The sequence below is a fragment of the Oryctolagus cuniculus genome, chromosome 13 (genome assembly GCF_964237555.1).
Source record: "Oryctolagus cuniculus chromosome 13, mOryCun1.1, whole genome shotgun sequence".
Taxonomy (NCBI): Eukaryota; Metazoa; Chordata; class Mammalia; order Lagomorpha; family Leporidae; genus Oryctolagus; species Oryctolagus cuniculus.
The window spans coordinates 36,133,464-36,161,427 of record NC_091444.1 but is presented as its reverse complement, the minus strand read 5'-3'; the positions used below and the strand labels follow the sequence as shown (position 1 = coordinate 36,161,427).

The following is a 27,964-nucleotide window of genomic DNA, read 5'->3' as shown; positions in this document are numbered from 1 at the left end:
ACAGAGAGAGGGGAAGAAACAGATCTCCCATCTGTTGGTTCATTCCCCCATGTGTCTGGAACAGCCAGGGTTAGGACAGGAATCAGGAAATTTATCCAAGTCTCCCACGTGGGTGCAGGGACCCAAGTACTTGGGCCATCTTCCACTGCTTTCCCAGGCACATGAGCAGGGAGCTGGATTGCAAGTGGAACAGCTTAGACTCGAAGTGGCACCCATATGGGAAGCCGACATTGTAGAAAGCAGCTTAACCCACTGTGTCACAACACCAGCCTCTAAAATGTTTATAAATACATGTATTATAAATAATTCTGAGATAAACACCTGTGTGTGTGCATGTGCGCGCACGTGTGTGTGTGTGTGTTTTCCCCCATCACTAAAGTGAATGCTGGATCAAAGGATGAAAGACTTCATATATTTTTTCCTAATTTATTTTTAGATAATTTTGCTAATTAACACTCACAGCAGCAAACGGGAGAGAACTGGTAAGCTGGTTCTTGTGAGTTTCTCAGAATGTGGAGTCTGGTGGAGGGGTAATCCTTGCTGACCCTGGATTTATGGGGAATGAGGTAGGGGAGCCCTTTGCCTCCTCTAGAGAGGTTGTTACCTACAAAGTGAAAAAGAGAAATTGAAGCCATCTTAGATGTACACAGAGAAAGTACTTCTTTTCCTTTGAGGCCATAAGGAAATGAACCTCAAGCTAGAAATCAATCAGGAAAGAATCCAATGGTGGACTAATTTCCCAAAGTGTGCTGTTCTGGGAGCTCCCGGAGGAGTACAGAAAGGGTGGATCCTCAGTTCCTGGGGGTAGTAACAGGGACAGGCAGCCTTTGCTCAGGTGAAGATACACGGCTCTTCGCTCCTCTTGTGTAGATCATCTCCATCCCTTCAATCACTATTTCCTTCATTTAGCATCAGTTGAACATGCGATGTCAGGCACTGTAAAGGAAAGGAGGTGCAAAGGTGAGATTCCCAAGTCTAGGGAAGTCACAGGCATGGCTGCAGATCTCAGATAGCTCCAGGATGGCATCATCACTCTGGAGAGTAGAACAGTTATCCTAGCATAAATTTAGGACAGATTTTACAGAGGAGGATGTTTGAAATATTTGGAAACCAAATCATCATGATCCAAACAGAAAAAGAGAGCATTCCAGAAAAGCACATGCCAATGCATGAAGTCAGTGAACCCCACGTGTTTAGTATAGCAGCAGCAGAGACCACAGAGGAGGCAGGGCCTGGGGGACAAGGAGGAGCAGGGCCACAGCGACAGGAAATGAGGACGCAAAATGAGTCAGGTTTTATATTGCAAAGCTTTTATAGCCCATTCAAAAGGCTTTTGCCTGACTTGAAGGAATGGCAAAACCAGAGAATGTCTTAATCGGTGACATTTCTATGATCCACATTTCTGTTATAAAAAGATAACTGATGGCAGAGTAAATGGACTGGAAAAGGGGAGAGCCCAGGCTGGGAAGTAAGTACAGACATGCTGTAAAGACATCACCATGCAAAGATGTTGGGGCGAAACATATTTTTAACAGTGACAAAAAAGGAAGTGTTTAGTAGAAATGACCAGAGACCACGAATGAGCTCATCGTAGACAGTGATGAAGCTTGAAGTCAGGGTAGCTGTCATTGCAGAGAGAGAGACACAGCCAAGAACATCCCAAACACTAGAATAATGTCATTATGATTCTCTTACTTATGACAGCTGATGGGTCAGCATGATCTATGATCTTTCTGAGTCTTTCATTAAGTTTTCATCACTGTGCTGCCTTTGCAAGCCACTGCCTCAGGGAGCATTTGAGATTTGAATTTGAAAATGAGATTCACAAAATTAGATATTCTTCATATATTTTTTCCTTTCCCTACCTCCAAACTAACTTCAAACAAAGGCTTATGAAGGATGAGATATTTGAGTCCTTTAACCTTTAGCTATGAGATAGCTAATTTTTGGTTCCCAAGTGAACATTTCAGAAATGACTTCCTGTTCTTTTATTATCTGCAAATAGGATATATTCTTTCAATGCTCCCACCCCTCTCCTATGCCCGCCATGGAAGGAAGAGCCTGCTTGGATGGGCCTTAGGCTCAGGTTCTCAGAAAGGTAAGAGATGGAAAAGAAAGCTTTGGGGAATTTTTTGAGAGCAAGAAAACCAACAGAAGTCAAGTCAACAACATAGTAGGGTAGGGAGACTGTGTTGGGGGAAATTCAGTTAGACAGGGAGCACAAAGAAGTCAGATCTTGGAAGAAGTGCAGTGAGAGATTTGGCAATGTGAACCCAGGAAGCAACCTACAGTTAATCACATCCTGAAGGGGAGTAAACAGAAATGAGACTCAGGAAAATAATGAGTGACAAAAATTATCCCGAGGAGGGAAGTTCTATTTCCTGTTCTCTTTTATCATCTTATCTCTCAGGCTGTTTCTCTGTATCACTGAGTACAGCTAAAGGAAAGTGAAACATTTAATTAACGACTTAAGCATTTTCATGCAAGCAGAAGTCTTTATACCATACAGATAAAACATCTAGTTTAGATAAGTGACTTTTCTCCCTTCTAAACTTTTTTATATTTATTTTTTTGAGAGGAAGACTGATAGAAACAGAGACAGAAAGAAAGAGATCTCCTATCTGATGGTTCACTCCCCCAGCCTGCAATAGCTAACTTTAGGCCAGGCCAGAGCCAGGAGGTAGAAATGCAACCCAAGTCTCCCACACAGGCGGCAAGAACCCAATTGCCTGAGCCATCATTGGCTGCTTCCCTGACTCTAAGCTGGCAGGAAGCTGGGGTCAGGAATCAAACCCAAGTACTCTAGCATAGGATGCAAACATTTTGCTCCTTAGCTTAAATGGCCACTCTAATGTTCTCTTTTTTAAAAACATTTTTCCTGCATCTGGTGCTGTGGCACAGTGGGTAAAGCCACTGCCTGTAGTGCCATCATCCCTTATGGCTGCTGGTTAGAGATCTGGCTGCTCCACTTCCGATCCAGCTCTCTGCTATGGCCTGGGAAAGCAGAGAAGATGGCCCAAGTCCTTGGGCCCCTGAACCCACATGGGAGACTCAGAAGAAGCTCCTGGCTCCTGGCTTTGGTTCAGCCCAACTCCAGCCATTGCAGCCATCTGGGGAGTGAACCACTGAATGGAAGATCTCTCTCTCTTTCCACCTCTGCTTCTCTGTAACTTTGCCTTTCAAATGAATAAATAAATCTTAAAAAAAAAAAAAAAAACACAACACTTTTCAGGGGCTGGCATTATGGCCCCAGTAAAAGTGAGTAAAAAACCACTGCCTGTGACACTGGTGTCCCATATAAGCACTGGTTCCAGATCCAGCCACTCCGCTTCCAACTGGTTCCCTACAGATGTGCTTTGGAAAGCAGTAGAAGATGGCCCAAGTCCTTGGGTCCCTGCATCCATGTGAAAGACCTGAAGACGCTTCCATCTTCTGGCTTTGGCTTGTCCCAGCCCCAGCCATTCTAGCCATTTTATTTATTTGTTTATTTGAAGGGGAGAATAGGGAGAGAGAGAGAGAGAGAGAAAGAGAGAAAATGAATGAATGAATATGAATCTTATATTTGTTGATTTACTCCCCAAATGCTCACAACTGTCAAAGCTGGACCAAGCTGAAGCCAGGAGCCAGTAACTCAAACCCAGTTTCCCACATGGACCCAGGTAATTCAGCCATCATCTGCTGCCTCCCAGAATCTGCATTAGCAGAAAGCTGGACTGGAGCAGAGCCATGATTTGGCAACTTATTTATGTCACATGGGTCCACATGAACTCTTGGTGTTATTGAGGGTGCAAACACCCCTTTCAATAACATAATCCATCAGTAAATCAGTAAGGATTTATTGAGTCCCTACCATGTATTTAGCAGAGGATTGGGTGCTATGAGAAAATAAGAATTTTGAAAATTATATCTCTGCCTTAAAAAACTTCTAAATTTGTAGAGGTAGAAGCTTAGTGAATACACATACAATGGTAGTAAATAGAATATTAATACAAATGTGCAGACAGATACACTCCTACTCACAGTAGGGCTCTGACCTTGTTATAGCTATGTGCTAATGCAGACTTTGGAATAGATGGTACAAAGATAATACCTGAAAAATCTATCTTGAGCAAGTCCAAGTGCAAGTGGTGACACAAAATATATCAATCTATCCTTTAGGGAATTCTTTACATGGGTCAGTGACTTAGGTGAGATTTTCCTTTTAAAAAAATCTAAATAAATGTTAACTATCCAGGGGCTTTTTTTTTTTTTTTTAAAGATGAGACGTAGGGACTTAGCTCACACGTCTTTCTCTCAATGTGACTATTCACTTTTGATATTTCATTTAATCCTACTAAAAAGCAGTCAGCTATTTGCCATCTGTACTGAACAGCTGCAGTTTCCTTCCCATCCAAGCACAGCATTTTATTATAGGGAAATTGGCATATTGTAATTGCCATTTGCTTTTTTCATATCCCTGCTTGTGGATAGACTAATCAGAGGAGCAGTATCTCTAAGTCCTGGCTGTTGAGTAGGTCAGGTGAATACAAGTGACATCATGTGCACCCTCTTCACTAAATTAGCACTAACTTGACTTGCCAAACCCTTAAAGCTTCTGATGTGAGACATCTGTGCTCAATGTTATTTATGAATAGTGGCAAAATGTATAAACATCCTTGGGACTTCCTGTTAAATATATTGGATTGAATGTAAATATTTAATCTCTTCTCCTTCTGAAATTGTATTAATAGAGTATGGAGAAAAATGGTACGAGTCAATGAGGAAGAAGAGCAAAGACATCTCATCAAATAAGAAATGTCAACAAAATTTTGGAATCTGGAGACAGATGATTGAGATGTAATGATATATCAGAGCCCAGAAAGAATGTTGGAGGGGGAAGCACAAAAAATAAATCAGTTTCTATTGAAAAACCCTGGAATGATTTAGGAATTAGAGACAGTAGGTATTTTGAGTTGAGAAAGGGCAGGAATTCAAACAAGAATAGTTAAAAACCCAAACAAAGAACAGTGAACCTTCCCTTCCTCTTTCTATCTTTCACCACCAGTCACCTACCCTGGTCACGCAACTGAAGGCTTTTCTTCTGGGGAAAGTCACCTGCAAGGCTGTACCTGAGTACCCACCCGCAGCAGAGGGTGGGTGAGAATGGCAAGCTGCAAGCAGGCCGAGTAATCGTGGTAGCCTGCCTGGCTCCCAGTGTACTGGATGCTAATCTTTTTTCCCTAGTGAGAGATTGTAAGATTGCTCCTTGTAGAAAGAGACACATGGACAAAGAATGCTAACATATACTGAAAATGACTGGGTCCCCATCTTAGCACTGTATGCTAAAACCTGTTGATGAACAAGCAAGGCACAGCCACCCCACCTATGCATGTTCTCGGGATTCGAAATCCACTTTTATAGTTACTTCTTTTCTCTAGAAATGTTTTTCATGCACAGTATTATATTTATTACAGGTAATCTGAAACATATGGGTGAACATAATAAAAAGAATTAAAATAATCTCTATTTTCATCTTCTAATAATAATCATGGTTTACATATATCATCTAGGCTTTTTTCTGCTTTTGTGTATATCACAAATATTGCTTTCAATGTATGTGTATTCTTTTTTTTTTTAATTTATTTGACAGGTAGAGTTGCAGACAGTGAGAGAGAGAGACAGAGAGAAAGGTCTTCCTTCCATTGGTTCACTCCCCTAATGGCTGCTATGGCCAGCGCTGTGCCGATCCAAAGCCATGAGCCAGGTGCTTCTTCCTGGTCTCCCATGGGGCGCAGGGCCCAAGGACTTGGGCCATCCTCCACTGCCCTCCCGGGCCACAGCAGAGAGCTGGACTGGAAAAGGAGCAACTGGGACTAGAACCCGGCTCCCATATGGGATGCTGGCACTTCAGGTGGAGGATTAACCAAGTGCACCACAGCACCAGCCCTGTGTATCTGTATTCTTAAACACTCTCTTATTGCACTATTTTGACTTGATAGTGCATCAATAAAATCTTACCTTGCCAACAAATAAATTGCAATAAATTATTCCTTATAGCTGAATAGTATTCCCAAGATGAGTGTAATCATCATTTATCATGTTAATCCCTAATGTTTGATATTTGTATTGTGTCCAATTTTCAGTAAAAGAAACAGTATTGAAGTGAACATATATCTTTGTAAACTTGACTATCTTAAGATTATCAGGAATAGACTTGCTATATCAAAGTATGTACTCTTTTCACAGCTCTGATGCATATAACTGAATTATTATTCTCTTGAAAATTTTCACTGAAATATAGTCCCACCAGGAATATATGAGAAAATCTTTTCTCCATTCTTGTCCAAACCAAGCCAAACATAATAACAAAACTTGACAATTTGATAGTACCTCATGGCTGTTTAAATTCATTACTACTTTAGCATTTTGACTAGTTAACAGTTTGTTTTTCAAATTTGTTATCCATGGTATTTATACATTTTATTGGCATAATTATCTTATGATTTTTTCATGATTTATAGATATATAAACACTGCCCATTTTTCTGTCACATGTATCAAACATTTTCTTTGGTTTGCAATTTTCCTTTTAACCTTTTTCTGGTTCTCATATACTTTAAGTTTCCTATTCTTGTGTGTGTGTGTTTGTGTGTATACATGTGTGAACAAGAGAGATTCTTTCATCTGCTGGTTCACTACCCAAATGCCTGCTGCAACTGGGGCTACACCAGGCTGAAGCTCAGAGTGGGGAACTCAATCCAGACCTCCCATGTAGGTGACAGGAGCCGTTGCCTACTGCCATCCAGGGTGTGCATCAGCAGGAAGTTAAAATCAGGAACAGATCCAGCATTTGAACCCAGGAACTCTGATGTGGGATGTGTGCATCCCATATCTTAACCTCTGCACCATATTCCCACTCATGTGCTCCTTCCTGAATACTAACAGAGAAGTGGGAATCATCAGAAATGTTAAGGAATGAAGCAACATCATGTGAAACAGCAAAACAAACAGGAAAAAGAAACAAAGAAATTGTGCTATGTATCATCTACTATGTGTGTCCTGCTCAAACTCATGTTGAAATGCTAACTCTCGACTTGATGGCATCAGGAGATGGGACATGAGTGGGAATTGGTGGTCTGTTAAAATGAGCCCACAGAGGACCCACAGTGTGGCACAGCAAATGAAGCCACAGCCTGCAGTGCTGGCATCTTATGTGGGTGTCAGTTCTACTCTAGGATGCTCCACTTCCAATCCAGCTCCCTACTAATGTGCCTGGGAAAGCAGTGAAAGATGGCCCAAGTGTCGTGGCCCCTGCACCCACGTGGAAGTCCGGGATGAAACTCCTGGCTCCTGCCTTCATCCTGGCCCAGCCCTGGCTGTTGCAGCCATTTGGGGAGTGAACCAGCAGATGTAAGATTTCCTTCTATGCTTCGCCCTCTCTGTAACTCTACCTTTCAGATAAATAAATAAATAAATCTTAAAAAAAAAAAAAAGGATACCAGAGAAAACTCTCTGGCCCTTTGCCGGCCGAGTGAGGATGCAATGAGACAACGGCGTCTGCAGCCTGGAGGAGGGTCCGCAGAACCTGGCCTTGCTGACAGCAGGGGTTACGACTTCAGCCTCAACAGCTGTGAGAAGTAAGCTACATTGTTTAGGAGACATCCAATCTATGATGCTTTGTGAAAACAGCCTGAGTCAAAACTGGAAAAACTAAGAAAATGAAGGAGAGAAAATCTCAAGAAATGATGAGTCTCAGAGCAATAAGATCATGCACTCATGAATAAAGAAATGCTAGAGGGCCGGCGCAGCGGCTCACTAGGCTAATCCTCCGCCTTGCTGCGCCGGCACACTGGGTTCTAGTCCCGGTCGGGGTGCCGGATTCTGTCCTGGTTGCCCCTCTTCCAGGCCAGCTCTCTGCTGTGGCCCGGGAGTGCAGTGGAGGATGGCCCAAGTACTTGGGCCCTGCACCCCATGGGAGACCAGGAGAAGCACCTGGCTCCTGCCATCGGATAAGCGCGGTGCGCCGGCCGCAGCGCGCCAACCACGGCGGCCATTGGAGGGTGAACCAACGGCAAAGGAAGACCTTTCTCTCTGTCTCTCTCTTTCACTGTCCACTCTGCCTGTCAAAAAATAAAAATAAAATAAAATAAAAAAAAGAAATGCTAGACTGGGCATTTGCCTACTGGTTAAATGCCCACCTCCCACACTGGAGTATCAGGGTTTGATGATGTCTGGCCATGGTTCCTGGCTCCAGCTGCCTGCCATTGCAGGCCCTGAGAGGTAGTGATGATGGCTCAAGGAATTGGGTTCCCGACACCAAGATGGGAGACCTGGATTGCGTTCCTGCTGCCAGCTTTCAATCCAGTCATTGTGCACATTTGAGGAGTGAACTAGTGGATAGGGGCTCTGTCTTTTTTCTATTTTTATTAATATAGAAAGAATAGATCTTATGCATCCATAGGTACAGCACCACTCCTCTGCTACCCAATCCCCTCCCACCTTCTCTCTTCCTCAGTTCTTGCAAAGATATCATTTTAATCTACTCTATATTCATAGGCTTCAATTGCCACAAAAGCATAATTTTCAACAAGAGAGCTCTATCCTTTTTGAATTTGTATTTCTACATCTCTCTGTTGCTGCTATAATAAAAAAATTTAAAGAAAAGATATCACTGAAAAAGGACTAGAAAGAGAACATGAAAACCTTACATGTTCAATAGAGCAGTTGAAAGATAATGCTAACAAGAATACCAGAAACTGAAGACAAAGGAAAATAGGAGAGAAAAAGCAGAAAATTTAGCAGGAGTTCTAGAAAAAGAGATCAGAGAAGAAATATGGGGGTAAATGATCAAAGAAAAAAACAGAAAAAAACAACAAAAGACACCTTAGATTACTTGAGATCAAAAGGCCCTGCCAAGAGCCCAGACATCAGAGACGCGCCTGTCTGTTGATTAACTACATGTTATCATCTCTAAGACTACAGTCAGTAAATGAGTCGTTAATTTGCAGTGGGAAAAAAACCACTGGGTCTTTCTTTACTGGAGTAGGAACCTCTATGTCTGGAACTGAGATGTTGGCACTAAGAGGAGAGGACATGGCTCTTTATGGGTTAAACTCATCTATATCAAACATTTTCCATCAAAAGTTTTCTCTTCTCATAGTTTGAGAGCCATCCTTAGTCTAACTACCCAGTTGTTTCTGAGGGATTTTTCTTTTTACCAGTTATGACAAGAAAAAACCAAAACCTATAACACTTCACATGTTTAAAGCAAACACAGTACATGTGATTGGGAAAACATAAAATGAGCTTCTCTTTGTTTTGGTTTCATGCACCTCTGTTAAGGTAAGAGTGACTATATTTTAATGCTACTAGGAAATTGGGATGTTTTTGCCCGAGTAATAGAGGAAAGTGCAAAATAGGAAGGAAGTGAGGGAATAGCTTAGAGGAGTAGGTTTGTGTACATTTTTCAAGATAAGTGGAAATCTAGTGAACTAGAAACGATCATAAAATGAATTTTTATACTATAGTTTTAAAGATTAAGCTAATATTATTTCAATACAAAATTAACAAGCAACAATTAAAATGCCTTGGGCACTACTTTGTAGTCTCTGACAATAAAGCTTTTTTATAAGTCTACAGAATGGCTGATTGATGAGTTTATTTAGTAAGATCTTATCAACCATGCCATTTTACATAGAAAAGTCCAAATCTATAACCACTGAAGATTATTAACTCACTTAATCATTATGTATCTCCCACTGATAGACAATCTTTGATTTGAAAGAAATTTGATTCAATTTATGGCAATTTTTCTAGAGCAAGATGTGGAAAATTTATTATTTAATGACATCTTACATACCTAATAAACAATAAAACCTAAATAATATTGAAGATGTTTCTCTAAGTCTGTAATACTAAAAGGAATTATCATTCTATCTTTTGAGCATGTCTATAGATTGTTTAAAATGTACACACTTGGCCTTTGTCAATGAAGACCAATAAAGCCAACTAAAATGGCTTTTTGGGGTGGGGGAGGCCTTTTTAGTGAGACCATAACTGGACTTCGCATCTGACTCTCCAGATAGAAATAATCATGCATCAGCATTCTCAAATAATGTTAAAGAATAGCTCACACTAACAGAGATGGATCCCAAAACAACCAGACCCCGACAATAACCTTTCAGTATGTTGTACATTGGGTTACCCCAGAGAAGTTATCTCAACTAGTCTGTGTTTATTTCCCCTCGTGGAGCCAGATCTTAGAATACTTTGAAATAAAAGTGGAGAACATAGGAAAGTAGTAGCAGAAAGGGGGTTGAGAGGTCAGGGAAACACACCCAAGCAACTTGTAGGTACTAATACCAATTACTGAGTGAGTCATCTCTTCTGAATCACTCCTCCGTCCTGGGAAGAAGCTCTCTGAGTGCCTGGCCCAGAACTCAGAGACAACTCACGGCCAGGCAGCTACTGTACAGGCTATGTCAGAACCTGTGTCGTCTGAACCCCTAATTATGAGTGCCTATGGTTAAATCCTGGAACTCTACAATCTGGGAGCTCTTAGGAGTCTATGCTCATTACTTGTTGAGTCAGTTCTGAGAGTGAGCAGCTTTAACACCTGAACGCAGTGGAGTCTGAGTAGAAATGGGCCCTGTTTACTTTTCCCTTGGCCAATAGCTGTTACCCACCCAACCCTCCTGCCTTGCTATCTTCTGCCACTGCTCTCTATGTGGTCTGGTGGATGAGTATAGGCCTTTAGACATTGTTACCATTCTCGAAAAAAAGCAAACCCCTGAAACAACTAGGAAAAAATAGAAAGTGTCTATTTTCTGCAGCTATTTGAATGGAGTAAAAAGAAAATGGAGCCCTAACTTTTTGCAGGCTTAAAACATTTGAATTCTGCACAGAGTATTTTACTTTAGAATGCATTTAATGGAAACAACATTACTACATGGCATGAGTGCTAACTGTGGAAACTAAGGTAGGCATAGTTGTGGCCCAGAGTCATAGAGAAAGGCAGTAACCAAGACTGAATTTGTTAATCCAGGTCCGCCTGATTGGGAAGTTAGCCCACACAATCCCGAACTAGGAGCACTTACCAATGTGTGGCTGATGGGAGCCACGAGGACGACTTGTGTAGTTATTATACATCACTCACGGCAAATGAGGTAATGCATTTGAAAGGCAGTATAATCATAAAGTACTATACAAATGTTATGGTCATTATTATGCCGTATTTATTGCCTTTTTCCTCGGGGTAAGACTGCACACATCATACACTGGGCAAATATTCAGAATCAGCCGTCCTCAGCGGAGCATGCTGACTGTTGCAAGGAGCCAGCTTCTCCAGCAAGCAAAGATGCATCCCTGGTGCCCAGTAGCTTCCTGAATAGAGGGCTGAGCCTCATGGAAAGCACATTTGTCTCTGTCTTTCTCATCTTCTATTTCCCCTTCTGTCTCCTTTTCAGCTGTAAGGGAGAGGGGCTAATGAATTTGACCTATAGTTCAGAATAACAAGTCACCCTCCCACACACCAGATGCCTACAATAGCCAGGACTGGGCCAGGCTGAGACCAGGAGCCAGAATTCCATCCAGGTCCCCATGTGCTGGCAGGGACCCAAGTGCTTGGCTATTATCTGCTGCCTTCCAAGATGCATCAGCGTGCAGCTAGATTAGAAGTGGAGGAGCCAGCATTCATGTTGGCTCTCTGATATGGGATTCAGGTATCCTAAGTGGTGGCTTAGACCAGCTTTAGGGCTCTATGTCATCAAAGTCTATGACAGTTTATGATGAAATAGCATTTTTGAAGTTTAAAATTTCAAGATGTAGCCAGCTCTTAAATATCATTAAGAAAAACAGAAACATCTTCACGGATATATAGTTGAATTAATCGGTGTGGTGTTGTATATACCAAGAAATGTAAACATACAGATATGGGAAATTATCCAGGACTCACTGATAATTTTTTTAAAAATCAACTGCAGTATTAGAGGTGTAGTGGGATTCCATTAATATATTTCACAAATATATGCCTACCAGGCCGGCACTATGGCACAGCAGATTAAAGCCCTGGCTTGAAGTGCCAGCATCCCATATGGACACCAGTTCTAATCCCGGCTGCTCCTCTTCTGATCTAGCTCTCTGCTATAGCCTGGGATAGCAGTATAAAATGACCCAAGTCTTTGGGCCCTTTCATCCATGTGAGAGACCTGGAGGAGGCTCCTGGCTCCTGGCTTCAGATCAGCACAGCTCCGGCTGTTGCAGCCATCTAGGGCATGAACCAGTAGATGGAAGACCTCTCTCTCTGTCACTACCTCTCTCTGTAACTCTGTTTTTCAAATAAATAAAATAAATCTTTTTAAAAAATACATATGCCTACATATATGTAAAAAATAAAAAAAAACTATGTCTGGAAAGATGCACTACACCCTTTTAGCCATGGTTACCTAGGGAGGTAACCTAGAGAAAGAGGAAGACTTTCATAGATTGTTCACATGTATGTATTGTTTGAATCATGTACAACATGGATAAATGTGTTTATTGTTTGTGTAATAAAAAACCAGAAGCAGGTATATTTGGCCTAGCAATTAAGATACAGGCTAGGATGCCTACATCTCACATTGGAGTGCCTAAGTTTAAAATCCACCTTTGACTCCTGATTCCAGCTTCCTTCTAATACAGAAGGCTGGGATAATGGCTCAAGAAGTTGCCTTCCTACCATCCATGTTGGAGACCTGGACTGAGAAATTATTCTGGGCTTTGGCCTCAACAGAGCCCTCTATTTGATTGTGGACATTTTGGGAATGAACCATTAGATGAAAACTCTCTCATTCTCTCTCTCTTTCTTTCTTTCTCTCTGTCTCTCATTCTGTGTGTGTGTGTGTGTGTATCTAATATTTTTAATTGCCTATACATTTCAAAGTTAAAATAACTAATTATCAAAAAATTGAATTAAAATAGATGCAATTTTATTGAAACTGACAAAAAGTATTCAGATAGAAGAATTTTCCATAATTACAGGGCTCTCCAAGTGCCTAGCTGAATGAATGATCCAATAAATAAAGTCTGCAAGGTTGGTTCTTGTGAAATTTCAAAATAACACCAAATAAAAAGATTCTAAAAGCTTCCAGAGGGAAAATAAATAACACAATTTGGATCTGGATGTAGAATGTCTTTGGACTACCTAATGTCTTTCTGGTTCTGAAGGATTTTTGAGACTAAAATCTCAGTGAAACTTCTTCAGCTGTTAAGGTTGTGTGAAAACAACGACGTTGTCAGATGTGCCAGGGCTCATGCTTCTACCTCTCAAGCATCTTTCCTCAGACAGCTTTGGAGGATATGCTTCCTATGAAAGAGGAGTAAAGCAAAGTCAGCTAGGCATAGGAACTGGATGCACACTAGCAGGAAGCTGTATCCGAAGCATAATAGGCATTCTGATATGGGATGTGGCTGTCCCAAGTGGTGACCTAATGCCTGGGCCGCATGCCTAGTTGGATTTTTAAAAAGTCACAATGAAAACCAAACACGAGACTTGTGCAGACAATAATGAAAGGTCAGGTAAGGGCAGAGTACAAGATTTGTGTATGAGAGTAGTGGGAGGTGACTGGGGGCAGGCTGCCATATACCAGGAGTGCCAGCAGCAGGAAAAGCTGCTGTTTACTGTGGGTGAATGGAGGGGTTACGTGATGAGATTTTTTCCTTACAACCATCAATCTAGCCTTAGCAGGCAATTTGGGTTGGAAAGGAAAGCTCCAGGAGTGGTGGAAACTATTTGGAAGACTAGTAATAGTCACAGATTGAGGTCATGGAAGTTGAAAAGGGGCACTAGCAGTGGAATGGAAAGGAAACACAAGGATGGATCATTTCAAACATCACTGAGGAGGAAACAACAAAATTTGCCAACTGATTCATTCTGTAGAATATGTGCTTGCATCATCCATGCGAGAGCACCCATTAATTTCTCCAGCAAACCCCCCTTGTAGCACAGCCTGTTATTACTGATGGGGCTTCAGGTCGAGTCATCCCCTTCTCTCTCCCAGCAGTATAATTACATGCCATGAAAACCTGATGTAACATGGTTAGCCCACAGCATATGGGTTATTCCCCCACCACTAGCTTGACATAAGACTTTTCTAAACTTGCTTGTGATAGTTTGGAACTCCCCAAAGCGAATCATGTGAAACACCCTGAGCCCTAGCGTTGTTTCCTTGAGCCAGGAACCTCGACCTTAATGTGGATGTCCAAGCAGAGGGTTGGAAGAGACGGGCAGGCTGAGTGTCCTTTCTGCAGCTGAGTGTGTATGTGAGCGTGTGTGCAAACGGTCCTCTCTAAGGAAAGCGCACTTACTTTTCCCAGGGGCAGGGAGAGTCCATGCTTCCCGGTACTTGTTCCACGACCATCCACACTAGAAAGAAACAGCCTCTCCTCACTGCCTCTGAGCTCTATCCATGAGACACAGGTCCTTTGTGAATTAAATTAATACTGGAAAGGGGCATAGAAAATGGAGCAACAAGAGCAATGAGGAAGTGAAGAAGAGGAGGAGAAGAGGCTGAGGCGGCCCAGGAAGAGGGGCAGAGGAAATGAGAGGGAGTGGAAGAGGAGGGGAGGAGAGAGCAGAGGCAAGCTGGAGAAGGCTTGACCAGGTGGTGGGACTGACCACGTTTGAGGTGGACAGAAGGTGCTCAGGAAATAGCAATGATCTGATGAATGGTGCATGGTCATACCCTTCCACCACTGCTCGCTTGATGTCACCTCTGCTTTTATTTGTATTTCTTCACCCTGGCCACTCTGTTCCATTCTTCCTTCTCCTTACACTTCCCTTTCCCTTTTCTGCTCTCCCTCTTTACTTAGTTCTGTGAGGTCCAGGCTCTTACTCCTTGTTTCATGACTTGAGGTTTGACCAAAAATGCTGCTGATCACTGAGCCAATGAATGTGCCCCCAAAAGATGCCCCAGTCCTCTTCTCCCTCCTTCCTCATGTCCCCTAGCCCCATCATTGCCTTTCCCCAGATATTGGCTCTGCTGTGTACAGTTTCCCTGAGCCCTGTGGCTGGGGTCTAACCTTTCTGCCATCAGATCAGCCTTGACCTTACCAAGTATACACAGGTGCATGCTCACTTGCCCGTCTCCCAGGCAGCCCTGAGCATGGCTTCTCCTTGAGAAATTCCAATATAGCCCCCTTATCATTTCTAGAGCTTCTTCTGATATAGTTCTCTATTCTCACAATATTTCACAAAAATAAAAGCCACAATTCTTCTGTCATGGCTAAAAGTTATAGGCCGCAACTGGTGACACCTGAGGTAGCGAGCAACAGGTTTCAGGCAAGAGGTGTTCATCCATTTCCATGTTCATTGCTGTCTATGTTTGTCCTGCATAAATAGGACTCCTGGCAGAGAATATTAGTGGAAATGGTAGATGGGGAGAGTGATTTTGGGGAGAGCAAGTGCTTGACTAGTAGAGGCACTGATATACGCATGCATTTCTTTATTGGCTCATTCATTTGTCAAGTAAACATCCACTGAGTAGCTACTCTAACCAAAATACATGCCAGACACATTGAGTATAAAGGTTAATTGACACAGATCCCTGCCCTCAAAAAATGCATAGGCTTGTGGAGTAGATAAAAGTGAAAACAAATAATTAAAATATAATGGAGATGAAAGTGACAAATCGTGAATGCTGATACAGGACCTGAGCCTTAAAGGAAGAGTATCTCTCACCAAGTATGAAGGAAACAGTGTACAACATAAAGAAGATAGAAGGGCCTGGGCTATTGATGAATGAGGGGTAATTTAACTGTGATTGTAGCCCAGGAGTATGTGTACAGGTGATGGGAGATTGACAAGAGAGGACAGTAGAAATTTTAGGTAGGGGCCAAGTTGTGAAAAGTCTTGCACACTAAATGTGGTTGGGATTTGTGCTAGGGAGAATGGGAGTCACTGAAGAAATAAAAAAATAGTACCTGGTAACATAAGGAAATCTCAAATCAGGAATTCATAACAGCCCAAGCAATGAAAATACAAAGAATAAGTTTAAGCTGGGGTGGGCAACTTTTTCCTATAAAGGACCAGAGAGTAAGTGTTCTAAGCTTTTCAGACCATATGGTCTCTGTCATTATTCATCTCTACTATTGTAGCATGATAGCCAAGGACAATACTAAACAAATGAGCATGGTTGTGTTCCAGTGAAACTCTATTCAAAAAATATGTTGCAGTCTGGATTGGGCCCACAGGCTCCAGTTTGCTAGCCCCTGAATTAGAGGAATAGAACAATGAAGACTGATGAGTGCTTCCGTGTGTGTGTGTGTGTGTGTGTGTGTGTGTGTGTAGACTGCAGTGTGGTGCTTGGAACGTTCTCCACACCAGGAGAGAGATGTTATGCTTTTTTCTCCTATGGCCTTTTTTTTCCAAGCCAAAGGAACACATTTACCAATGCAATGAGCACAGTTCTATGACCATGAAGCAGACTGAAAAGAACGCATCAAGAATAAATGCAAGTTGAACCTGTAAACCAAAACAGTAAAACCAGCAATATGGGTTGTCCTTAGAAGAGCCGACACTCAAATGAAAAACTCTGAGTTTATGGGGGTGGGCATCTGGGGTAGTGGTTAAGACATTCTTGGGATGCCCACATCCCATACTAGAGAGGGTTCAAGTCCTAGCTTATTCTCCTTCCTGCTCACGTGCTCCCTAGCAGGTGATGACTCAGGCAGCTGTATCCTTGCCCACATGGGAAACCAGGATTGAGTTCCAGCCTCCTAGGGTCAGCCTGGCCAGGTCCAGCTGCTTCAGTCATCTGTGGTGTGAGCCATGGGATAGGGCATCTCTCTGCTTTTCAACTAAATAAAAATTGAAAAATTCTGGGTTTATAAAGAAGAAAATTAGTTTCCAACCAATGGTTGGGGTTCTTGAAAGCAATGAAAGAAATGAAATTTCCACTGAATTGTGGTTTCTGAAAAAGAAAATTCATAGCGAATGTGCTGAATTCTCACACATTTGTAGAGGGTGCAGGGAGAAAGGCAGAGTCCTTTGTACGTCTTGGAGCCAGTCACAGCTCTTCACGGTGGCAACAATCTCAAGCCTTCAAACCATCCCTTTGCCACTCCCAACCATGCATACTTCCAGGGCTTCTGGCCTTCTCAGGGATGTCTGAGGGAGACCAGCAGTAGGATTATACCCCTGAGACCTGTGGCTGTCCAGCTACATCCTTCTGAGGTTGAAACCTCAGAGATACAAGTAGATAGCAGATGCTCCTGAGTCAGAAAGACCCTGGAGTAGATCCAACATCAGGTTAAGGGGAGTTGTTTAACCTCTGTGATCTTCAAGAGTTTCGCTTATAAATTGAAAAGTTTTAAAGTATGTTCCTATTGTGTTATTAAGATTAAGTAATACAATATTTGTTAATCTTCGAATACAGAATCAAGCATATACTCAGTCACTTAGTACTTCATAAACATGAGGAATTAGTTTTTGTATTTTTGACATTTATGCCTAGTTTAGCAGTTCTTTGGGCCATGCGGGTAGATGGGATGTTGTCTGTCTGAGGGACTGTGAATGATTTCAGAGGCATATTGATGAATTAATTCATATTGTCTAATATCAGTATCAAAAAATTACCTTATTATGTCAGTCTTGGGGCCATGCACTTTATATACTTTTCCTCATTATCATGTAATATTCAGCAAAATCCTTAAAAAAATGCTTTTTTTTTCTACTTATAAGAAACCCAAGGCTAAGGTAGCTGGGAACCTTGCCTGTTGTGATACAACTTTTTTTTTAAACTTTTATTTAATAAATATAAATTTCCAAAGTACAACTTTTGGATTATAGTGGTTTTTTTCCCCATAACCTCCCTCCCACCTGCAACCATCCCATCTCCCACTCCCTCTTCCCATCCCATTCACATCAAGATTCATTTTCTTTTCTTTTTGTTTGTTTGTTTTGACAGGCAGAGTAGACAGTGAGAGAGAGAGAGACAGAGAGAAAGGTCTTCCTTTGCCATTGGTGCACCCTCCAATGGCCGCCGTGGCCTGCACGCTGCGGCCGGCACACCGCGCTGATCCGAAGGCAGGAGCCAGGTGCTTATCCTGGTCTCCCATGGGGTGCAGGGCCCAAGTACTTGGGCCATCCTCCACTGCACTCCTGGGCCACAGCAGAGAGCTGGCCTGGAAGAGGGGCAACTGGGACAGAATCCGGCGCCCCAACCAGGACTAGAACCCAGTGTGCCGGCGCCGCAAGGTGGAGGATTAACCTATTGAGCTGTGGCGCCGGCCCAAGATTCATTTTCAATTATCTTTATATACAGAAGATCAACTCTACATTAAGTAAAGATTTCAACAGTTTGCACCCACACAGAAACATAAAGTACTGTTTGAGTACTAGTTATACCATTAATTCACATAGTACAACATATTAAGGACAGAGATCTTACATGGGGAGTAAGTACACAGTGACTCCTGTTGTTGATTTAACAACTGACACTGTTATTTATGACATCAGTAATCACCCGACGCTCTTGTCATGGGCTGCCAAGGCTATGGAAGCCTCTTGAGTTTGCCAACTCCAATCTTATTTAGATAAGGTCATAGTCAAAGTTCTCTCCTCCCTTCAGAGAAAGGTAAATCCTTCTTTGATGGCCCCGTTCTTTCCACTGGGATCTTACTCACAGAGATCTTTCATTTAGGTGGTTTTTTTTTTTTTTTTTTCCAGAGCGTCTTGGCTTTCCACGCCTGAAATACTCTCATGGGCTCTTCAGCCAGATCTGAATGCCTTCAGGGCTGATTCTGAGGCTGGAGCTCTATTTAGGACATCTGCCATTCTATGAGTCTGCTGTGTATTCCGCTTCCCATGTTGGATTGTTCTCTCCTTTTTAATTCTATCAGTTAGTATTAGCAGACACTAGTCTTGTTTATGTGATCCCTTTGACTCTTAGTCCTATCATTATGATCAATTGTGAACAGAAATTGATCAGTTGGACTAGTGAGATGGCATTGGTACATGCCACCTTGATGGGATTGAATTGGAATCCCCTGGCATGTTTCAACTCTCCCATTAGGGATAATTCTGAGTGAGCATGTGCTGAACTGTACATATCCTCACTTTTGAAGTCTGTTCTATGACCAAACCAAGGTCTGCACAGAACAGGTTTCTTCTTCTTTCCCTGCCATAATGTGCAGCTCTAATTATTTATGTATATGACTTAATACTACAAATTTTTATTGGTATTAAGTCACTCCTCATAGATTGTTGAGCTCCTTATAGGCAGTGACCTTGTAAGCATGTCTGTGTCTCATTGATAGCCAATCCAGTACCTTGTATGTGGTAGGGATTCCTATACTCTCTGAATGAATGGATCTGCACTCCACCAATCTCCATCCTTTTTTTGACTTTTCTTTCTTTCACATATGATCTCTCCCCAGCTACAGGATCCATCAGAGGCCAAAGTATGGTGCTACATGGCAGTTCTAATCTCAGAAGGCCCATAGGGTGGAGTGGAGGGGTTTCTGCACGCAGGAGAAGCAAGAGACTATAATCTGGGTTCAAATCTCTACCTTTGCCTTTCCCTAGACTCTGGGAGCAACATTTAAGTTCCCAGCATAATTTGTACTCCTATCTCTACATACTGGGAGAAAGGCTTTCTGAAATTTCCAGACTTGCTTTTGCTCTAATTCCCTGGCATGTTGTGAAGTGGGTGAATGGCTACTGCTAAAGAAAAGTAGTATTTTTGGTAATTTATGTCTGAGTCTCCATTCTCATTAGAACAGAAGATGGGTGTCTTGATTAAGTCATGAGATAACATTTGGGTGAACTTGAACTTTTTTGCATGTTTGTCCAGACCTCTGAAGTACTAGATCTTTTCATTACAACTTACCATGGAAAAATACATATATGTATATTATAGATACATGTATAATATATATGTGTATAATATATAATGTATATATGTATAACATATATGTGTAATATATGTATATTATACATATGTATGTATAAGGAAAATATGATGCAACTGGAAACCATTATACTCAGTGAAATAAGCCAGTCCCCAAAAGACAAATACCGTATGTTTTCCCTGATCTGTGGTAACTAATAAAGCACCAAAAATGAAATATATATGAGTGAAATTGACATTTTGAGATTCGATGATGGTTACAGCCCTTGTCTCTACTGTTGAGGAACCATGTTTTTTTCTTCTTACTATTTGTTGAACTATTTATGTAATATAGGGTTAAACTTATGACTATCAAATCAACTAAAAGTAGATCATTGTAAAAAGTAAGAGAAAGGATAAGAAGAGGAGGAGGAATGGTGGGAACAAGGGCGGGAGAGAGGGAGGATGGAAAGTATCACCATGCTTCTAAATCTGTATATATAAAATGCATGCCATTTGTTCATCTTAAAACTTGTTTTAATCAATTAATTATTTAAAATACTTAAAAATTTTGAATTTAATGGTTGTGATTTCCCTACTCTTCATCCTATTTGTAAATAGATGTCTTTGTTTAATATGGAAACTATGCCTGTAGTTAGCCATTATACTTCCTTCTCTGTCCTTCCTCTGGTCCCATTGGTTTACCTACCATTCAAATGCCTGGATGAGGTTCAGAGTCTCAAAGATGAATGGACCCCAGGGGATTCTCCTTGTAGTGTATCTGGGAGTATGGTGCCAGCCCCTTCACCACAAAAGAGGTGCACAGGGTATATTCAGAAACTTTGAAGGCAATGCCTTAACTTCTACTGGGGCTTCCTTCAGTTACAGTGTTTCAAGGTGCAAGGTACTCTGAGGGCTCCCTGTTTACAAGTCTGTCTACATGGGGGGAGGCAGCACAAAGCAGCCCTGAATGTGCCAGAGATATGTGAAGGTCTGAGTTCCTAGTGAGGCTTACAAACCAGTTAAGAGTTGAGGATCAGTAACCCATCCAAAAGATACACTTCAGCATAAATGCAGACCAGTGGAGACAGTTCAGGGTTCATTTCAACATGAGAAAAGTCCATTTCGGGAGGAGGTGTTTTTTGTGTGTGTGGGTTTTTTTTTTTTTTTTTTTTTTTTTTTTTTTTGCTGTTTTGGGGATTTTGTTTTTGAGAGTGATGTTGAGACATGGATTAGGCTGGATGGCAGTAGCCGGGGAAGGAAATGGGTAGGTTTGACAGCACAAGCAGGCTGCACATCTAGATCTGGGGGATATTTAATTATCTTCATATGTAAAAAAATGCACTGAAAGATCATTATTTTGATTTAATTATCTTCATATGTAAAAAAATGCACTGAAAGATAATTATTTTGATTTCTTTTTTTGCTGTTATTATTTTGCTTTTTGAATTGCCAACTCTGGAGACTCTCGCACAAAGAGGGTCCTCATTTCTAGACTTCAAGTACATGGAAGAAAATGTCCACTGCTACCCTACTTCTGTCTCCTTGTTGTGTGCCTAACTCCTTATAAATAAGCCTCAATTAACCTTTGTTCTTGTGACCTAAAGGAAGCCCCTGCTGATCCTGCCTCTGTTAATAAAGTATGGGTCTGTGCTGGAAGTAATTAAATGGGCTGAGCACATTGTCAGAGCTCCAGAGCCCGCAATACTATCTTGCCAGGGTGAGAGTAACAGCAGAGCTCCTTTGTTGGGAACATAATGGAAGAGACAAGCAGGAAGAAAGGCCATTGTCAGCAGCAGAGATCCCTTGATGTACCTGGTATTTGTTACAAATGCATTTTGATGGCTTATTATGTTGAGAAGAATGTTCCCTAATCTTTAGAACTATTCAGCTGGACAGAGGAAATAATCCTAGTGTAACATGTAATTACCTAGATGTGGGTCCCTAATAGAGATGATGGGGGAGACCAGGATGTTGAATCAACACAACCTTCCTTATTAATTTTCTGGGCTTGCCAGAAATACTTGGGTGGTAGATAGATGGAACTGTCCACCATCACACATCTTGCAGAAAGATAGGCCTGGGAACCATCACCAAAACTAATCCATGGGACTGGCATTGTAGTGCAGTGAGTTAATCCTCCACTTGGCAATATCAGCATCCCATACGGACCTACTTGCTTAAGTCCTAGATGTTCCACTTCCTATCCAGCTTCCTGCTAATGTGCCTGGGATGGCAATGGATTACAGCCCAAGTACCCAGTTCCCTGCCCCTCATATGGGAGACAAAAGTGGAGTTCCTGGCTCCTGGTTTCAAACTAGCCCAGTCCTCATCTTTTGGCCATTTGGGGATTGAACCAATGGATAGAAGATAGAGCTCTCTCTCTCTCCTCTTTCTGTCTCACTCCATTTCTCCATCTCTCTCTCTCTCTCTCTCATATATAAATGGATAAATCTTTTTTAAAAAGATGACTCTTTCTTAGAACTAGTACTATTTAAATTGAATTTCACTCCAAATAAAGGATATTTTTTCCTTCCATCTGAGATGCAGTGGCAAGTAATAGGAGAGTAATTCCCATAATCAAATAATTCTGTGAAGCCCTGGGTTGAACAAAGCTGAGAAGGTTTCCTTACTTTACTGAAGCTCAGAGACTTGGACATGCCCACACATGCTAGAACTCTGCAAGGAGGTTATATGTATGCATTAGAGGAACTCCCAACCTTACTGTAGGTGCTTTTTAAGATGGAATTGCTTACACGATTAATGTTCCAAAGGATATACTTTGTGAAATGAAATTTTCATAGCAATATTTCCCCCATCACAAGACTTTATATCATTTGACATTTGTCACTTTAAAAAACAATGTAGCAAATATTTAGGATGAGCAAGTCTAAAGAGTGAATGGACAACGTGAAGTTTATAGCTAATAACAGTGTGCTGTATTCAGGATTTTGGCTGAGATTATAGCAGTTCTTCCCCACAGTGGGGATGAATGGAGAACTACGCAGGATGATTAAGTTTTTCCTTTATGGTAATCATTTTACTATATATATCTTGTAACATCATGTTGTATACATTAGATATTTATTTTAAGAAATGCATTTTGGCACTATTCAGATATGGCCAAATCAAGTGCATTTCCAGATCTTAAACAGATCACACCCTGGCTGTTAGCCAAAAACCAATGATTGGATCATGGCAACCCCCGGCCTCATCTTCCATTTCTTACCGTCCATTCAGGCTAACAGGTGACAGTTTTTGTTCTCTGAAACTCTTTCTGCTCATAATTGTCGTATGTTTTCTTCCCATGACATTCATTAATCTGTGAGGTACAAAAATATTCATATGTGTTTTCATTTTAGTTGCCTTCCCCTTTGATTCCAAATAATACTGGGGCTTTATTAGTGACCTCATTAGGAGCAGCAACTGTGGGGTGAAACTGGAATGAGACGCCAGTTGCTGTGCACACTCAAAGCCCCAGCTAGAGCCAGGCCCAAAGGACTGACTGGAGCTCTGATGTGGCTTCCTTCCCAGCAGTTTTCATCTGGACAAGCCTGCCTCTCAAGCAATACTTCTGTGCATGCCACAAAGGCAGTCCCAATGCTGAATGAAAACACTCAAAAAAGAAGAACATTCTGAATACTCAATTCACAGGATTATCAAAGCACCCTTGCAAATGAGAGCTTGGATTCCACTTTTTTTCTGGTTAATTTAATCAAAACAGCTCCACTCATTTCTACTTAATGATTTGGCTTGTAGGATCCAGTTGTAAAATGTGAATAGATTTTTCAACATGGTTGAGGCCCGGCAAAGCCCACAAGTGGGTTATCTGGGTGATCCATGCGCATGGGACCTTGGGCCTACTCAGCCACCACTACCTGCTGGAAGAAATCAGGATTTGGTAGGGCCTGCATTTCAGGCCTGGGGTCCTGCATGGTGGAGGGCAATGCTGTATCTCAAAGCCTTTTTGTGATTACCACCACCCTGTCACATCCACAGGACACCTCTTCTCAACTTAGTCACCCATAATGCAAGGAACAGCCAGTCTGGCTTTGCCATAGCTGTTCAGGGTAGCCCCTAACGTCCCAGGTCTTTCTAAGTGACCTGAATGGGATGACAAGTCATTTTTTAATATATAGATTTATTTATTTGAAAGGCAGAGTTACAGAAAGGCAGAGGCAGAGAGAGGTGGTGGGGGAGGTCTGTCTTACCTCTGCTGGTTCACTCCCCAGATGGCCACAATGGCCAGAGGTCAGCCTATCCAAAGCCAGGAGCCAGGGGCTTCTTCTGGGTCTCCCATGTGGTGCAGGGGCCCAAAGTCTATGGACCATCTTCCACTGCTTTCCCAGGCCACAGCAGAGAGCTAGATCAAAAGTGGAGCAGCTGGGACTCGAACTGGTGCCCATATGGGATGCTGGCACTGTAGATGGTGGCTTTACCTGCCATGCCACAGCACCCACCCCTCAAGCCATTCTGAGTTGAATAAAACAAATTCCCTCTTAGACCTCCTCCCTCCCCACCCCCGCTTCTCCTCCCTCAAGCTTGTGTGACTAATTTCTCAAATTTGAATTCCCTCTGTTTTAAATATGTGGAATAGGTTCTGTTTTCCTGGCTAGACCCTGGCTTCTCCAAAAAGCCTGGAAATCTATCAATGTGAATTCAATCCCTGCTTTGTGCAGCTTACCTCTCCTGCTTGCAAATAGATCAGTGCAGAATATGCAGATGGAATCTGAGTGGTTCAAATCCAATCCAAGAACTCTGTGACCGACTAAGCCATGTGGAACTTTGAGAGGCCTGGCATCCATCTATCCTGACTCCATATTTCATCCCAGATTGGGTCATTCATTCTCTCAGCATAGTTTAGAGAATACTTATGTCTGCAGAAAATATTTTTAAAGATTTATTTTTATTTATTTGAAAGTCAAAGTTGCAGAGAGAGAAGGAGACACACAGAGAAATATTTCTATCCACTGGTTCCTCCCCAGATGGCCACAATAGCCAGGGCTGGGCCAGGCCAAAACCAGGACCCAGGAGCTTCTTCCGGGTCTCCCAAGTGGTTGCAGGAGTCCAAGTACTAGAACCATCTTCTGCTGCTTTCCCAGGTACATTAGCAGGAAGCTAGATTAAGTGGAGCAGCCGGGCCTTGAACTGGTACCCAAATGGGATGCCGATGCTGCAGGTGGGGGTCTAACCCTCCACACCACAGCACCAGCCCCAGACAACATTTTTTAAAGACCCATTTGGAGAGAAGCAGGACATGGACTATGAAAAGCATAGAGGCCTCCGTTGGGTCTAATATGAAAGTTTCTCACCCCAGCTGTGAGGAGAGGTGTGAGTAATGCAGGAACTGGAATCGGCAGGTCTCAAGCCAGCGCTCTCCTTGCCAAGGTTCCCAGGTAGTTGAGTACAAGGGGCAAAGTGCTCTACTTGGGGGCCTGGTAGATTGTTAAAAAAGGCACTCTGGCACAGCGTTGGGGAAGAAAATAGAATTCCACATCCTGCCTGCTGAAAAAGGATTCCACTCTATTATCAAAACAGAGCCTTCTCAAGTCAATCAGTGCGACCTCTCCAGACCTCAGCACAACATGAGAAAGTCAGTGGTGGTGCAGTACCAGAAGGTTTTAGAAATTCCCATTTCTGAACATGAAGTAGACAAGAAAAAAAAATACACCTCCCTGGAGAAGCAGAATCCTCTTCATTTTAGAACTAATAATTGCTGCTGTTTACCAAGCACCCTTCATGAAGCCAGAACTCTGCCAGGAGCTTCACACACATGGTTTTGCTGTGTCCCTACAATGCAGGCTTTCATGAACCCCAATGTGCAGATGAAGGGTCTAAGCCCGGGGGCATTTCTGTAATCTGACCAATAGCTCTTAAGTGGCAGAGCTGGGGCCTACACCTGAGCCTGTTGGTGCTCAAGCTCCAGGTCTTTCCATGACTCCTAACCAGGCTGTCTTTCAGGAAAACTTGAATGTTAACGTTAGCCTCCTGGGTTTCTGGGTCACTTACCCACAGCGGGTCTGGAAATCAGGCTAGTTCACATTCATGGTGCAGTAGCCAAAAAGAATGAGAAAAGGGAAAATCAGTGCTGGAAAAGACAACATAAGCAGTGAGCAGCAGAACAAGTCGGTAGAGTCTCCCATGGCTTTGGAGCCGCCCAACTCTGCTCCTTTCCTTTTGTGGTTCACTCCATGTTCACTCCATGTCCAAGGAGGCAGGAGTGGCTGTCTCTGGTGAGCCTGAGCTGCTGGCAATCCAGTGTCATGGTAGAAGCACGAGTTCTCAGATGCAGCACTGGCAGGGGAAATGAGACTAGTTATTTAAACTCTCAGAGCCTCAGTTTTCTTGTCTGTAAATGGGGTACCAGTAATTTTTCATCCGAGATTTGTTGTGTGGATTAAGTCACGTTACTAAAACACATAGAACATGGCCTATGCCATTAATGCTCTTTAAGTTTTAGCTGCTTAGTTGCTTTTCTTGTCACTTATTTATTTTTTAAAGATTTATTTATTTATTTAAAAGGCAGAGTTACATAGAGAGAGAAAACTAGAGAGAGAGAGAGAGAGAGAGAGAGAGACCTTCCTTCTGCTGGTTGACTCCCCAAATTGCCTCAACAGCCTGGACTGAGCCAGGCAAAAGCCAGGAAGCTAAGAGCCTCTTCTGAGTCTCCCACGTAGGTGCAGGGGCACAAGCACTTGAGCCATCTGCTGCTTTCCCAGGCACAGTAGCAGGGAGCTGGATCATAAGTGGAGCAGCCAGGACTTGAACCAGTGCCCATTTGGATGCCGCTGCTGCAGGATGGGACATTGACCCACTGAGCCACAGTGCCAGCCACTCTTGCCATTTTTTATCACACTGGAAAGCACAGATGCCTTCTCTTGTGACAAGAAGTAAATCTTTCAAAATCGTGCCTAAAGGACATGTCATTCTTTCCCCTCCTCTCCCCGCCCCCCATTTTCTCCCTTATGTCTGGTGCCTAACCAGACCCTTCTCAACTCCTTGCAATGAAAATGGCAAAGCAGATAAGCTGCACAGGGCAGCTATGAAACAGATAAAAGGTTCCCTGAGGCTTCAATGCGACTTCTACTCCCCACCCCGCAGTGGCAACTTCCTTCCTCAACTGGATAAAAACCTGAGTTCTAAATGTGACCAGCATGTATTCTCTTCGCAAAAACAGACTGTCACCAACTTCTTTGCTTCAAATAAAGCAACCTGTCTCTGTTGAGGTCAGTCTCCATCTCTTTTTCCCATCTCTCCTTTCTGGGGGTACAAAAGGCCGGAACCCAAAGCTATTCCATACCTAACAATGTCCATGGGTCCACAGTGACCAGTGTGGCTCAGGCGAGCTCGACTACTGGGCAATGCACCAGACTCTACAAATGCTGGACCCACCAGAGAAGGTTCTGCAAAGGTCTTCTCCCACAGAGTGGAACAGTTCTCAAGGACGTCACTGCACTTAGAGCAGTTCCCAACTCAAACTCCAAAACGATGATCACGTATTCTTGAACTTTCCCGGATGCACTTGACATCCTGAGTTTCTCACTCAAACCATGGGGAGAGAGGAAAATTGGGTCTGGAGAAGTGGCTAGTGGCAGGGGTGGTACAGGCAGGTGGGCACTTCCTGTGCTCCTTACCATCGCCACCACCACTCTAGGAAAAACCCCTGCCACCCCCCCCCCCAAACACACCTGGGCTTGCTCACGCACCTTGCCCAGGTCTTTCCCGGCTTCCGTTTCTCCTTTGCCTGGCTATGGCTTCACTGTAGATTAGAGTCCATCCATTGTGGCAAGGGGTAGGGAGAAGGAGCCCAAACGAGAAAATGGCTTGAGAGAAAATCCCCTTTTCTACAATGTTGGGTGCTTTGGAGCTTTCCGTTCAGGCTGACACTTTAAAATGTGTCTGTGATGACGCCAGCAAGGGAATTGATGGTGACACTGCATTTCTGAAGCCCTTTCACAAGATGGCTAGGAGAACGATTAATCCTATCGATTTATTCCACCCTGGCAGCTGATGTCAGGGCATGTGGCAGGACCGTGCACTCTGCTGTTGGCTCACCTTTCCTCCAGTCTCCTCTTCCTGCCCTGGGGGCTCCAGCTGGCATCAGGGGGTGCTCCCTCTGTG

At 42.7% G+C, this 27,964-nt stretch overlaps 2 long non-coding RNA genes across 2 annotated transcripts in view; one reads left to right on the top strand and one right to left on the bottom strand.

The window, feature by feature from the left end:
- Positions 1–16,286, top strand: part of LOC127483539 (uncharacterized) — a 30,126-nt gene extending 13,840 nt beyond the window's left edge. The window contains exons 2-3 of the long non-coding RNA XR_007909927.2: positions 2,006–2,098; positions 11,023–16,286. This is a non-coding gene — a long non-coding RNA (uncharacterized lncRNA). The remainder of the gene's footprint in view (positions 1–2,005; positions 2,099–11,022) is intronic.
- On the bottom strand, positions 18–27,964 carry LOC138844949 (uncharacterized). Its single transcript, XR_011381461.1, has 6 exons — positions 27,550–27,964; positions 25,853–26,137; positions 24,528–24,720; positions 24,055–24,206; positions 23,073–23,165; positions 18–936 (listed from the first exon to the last, which is right to left on the bottom strand). It is a non-coding gene; the product is annotated as an uncharacterized lncRNA (long non-coding RNA).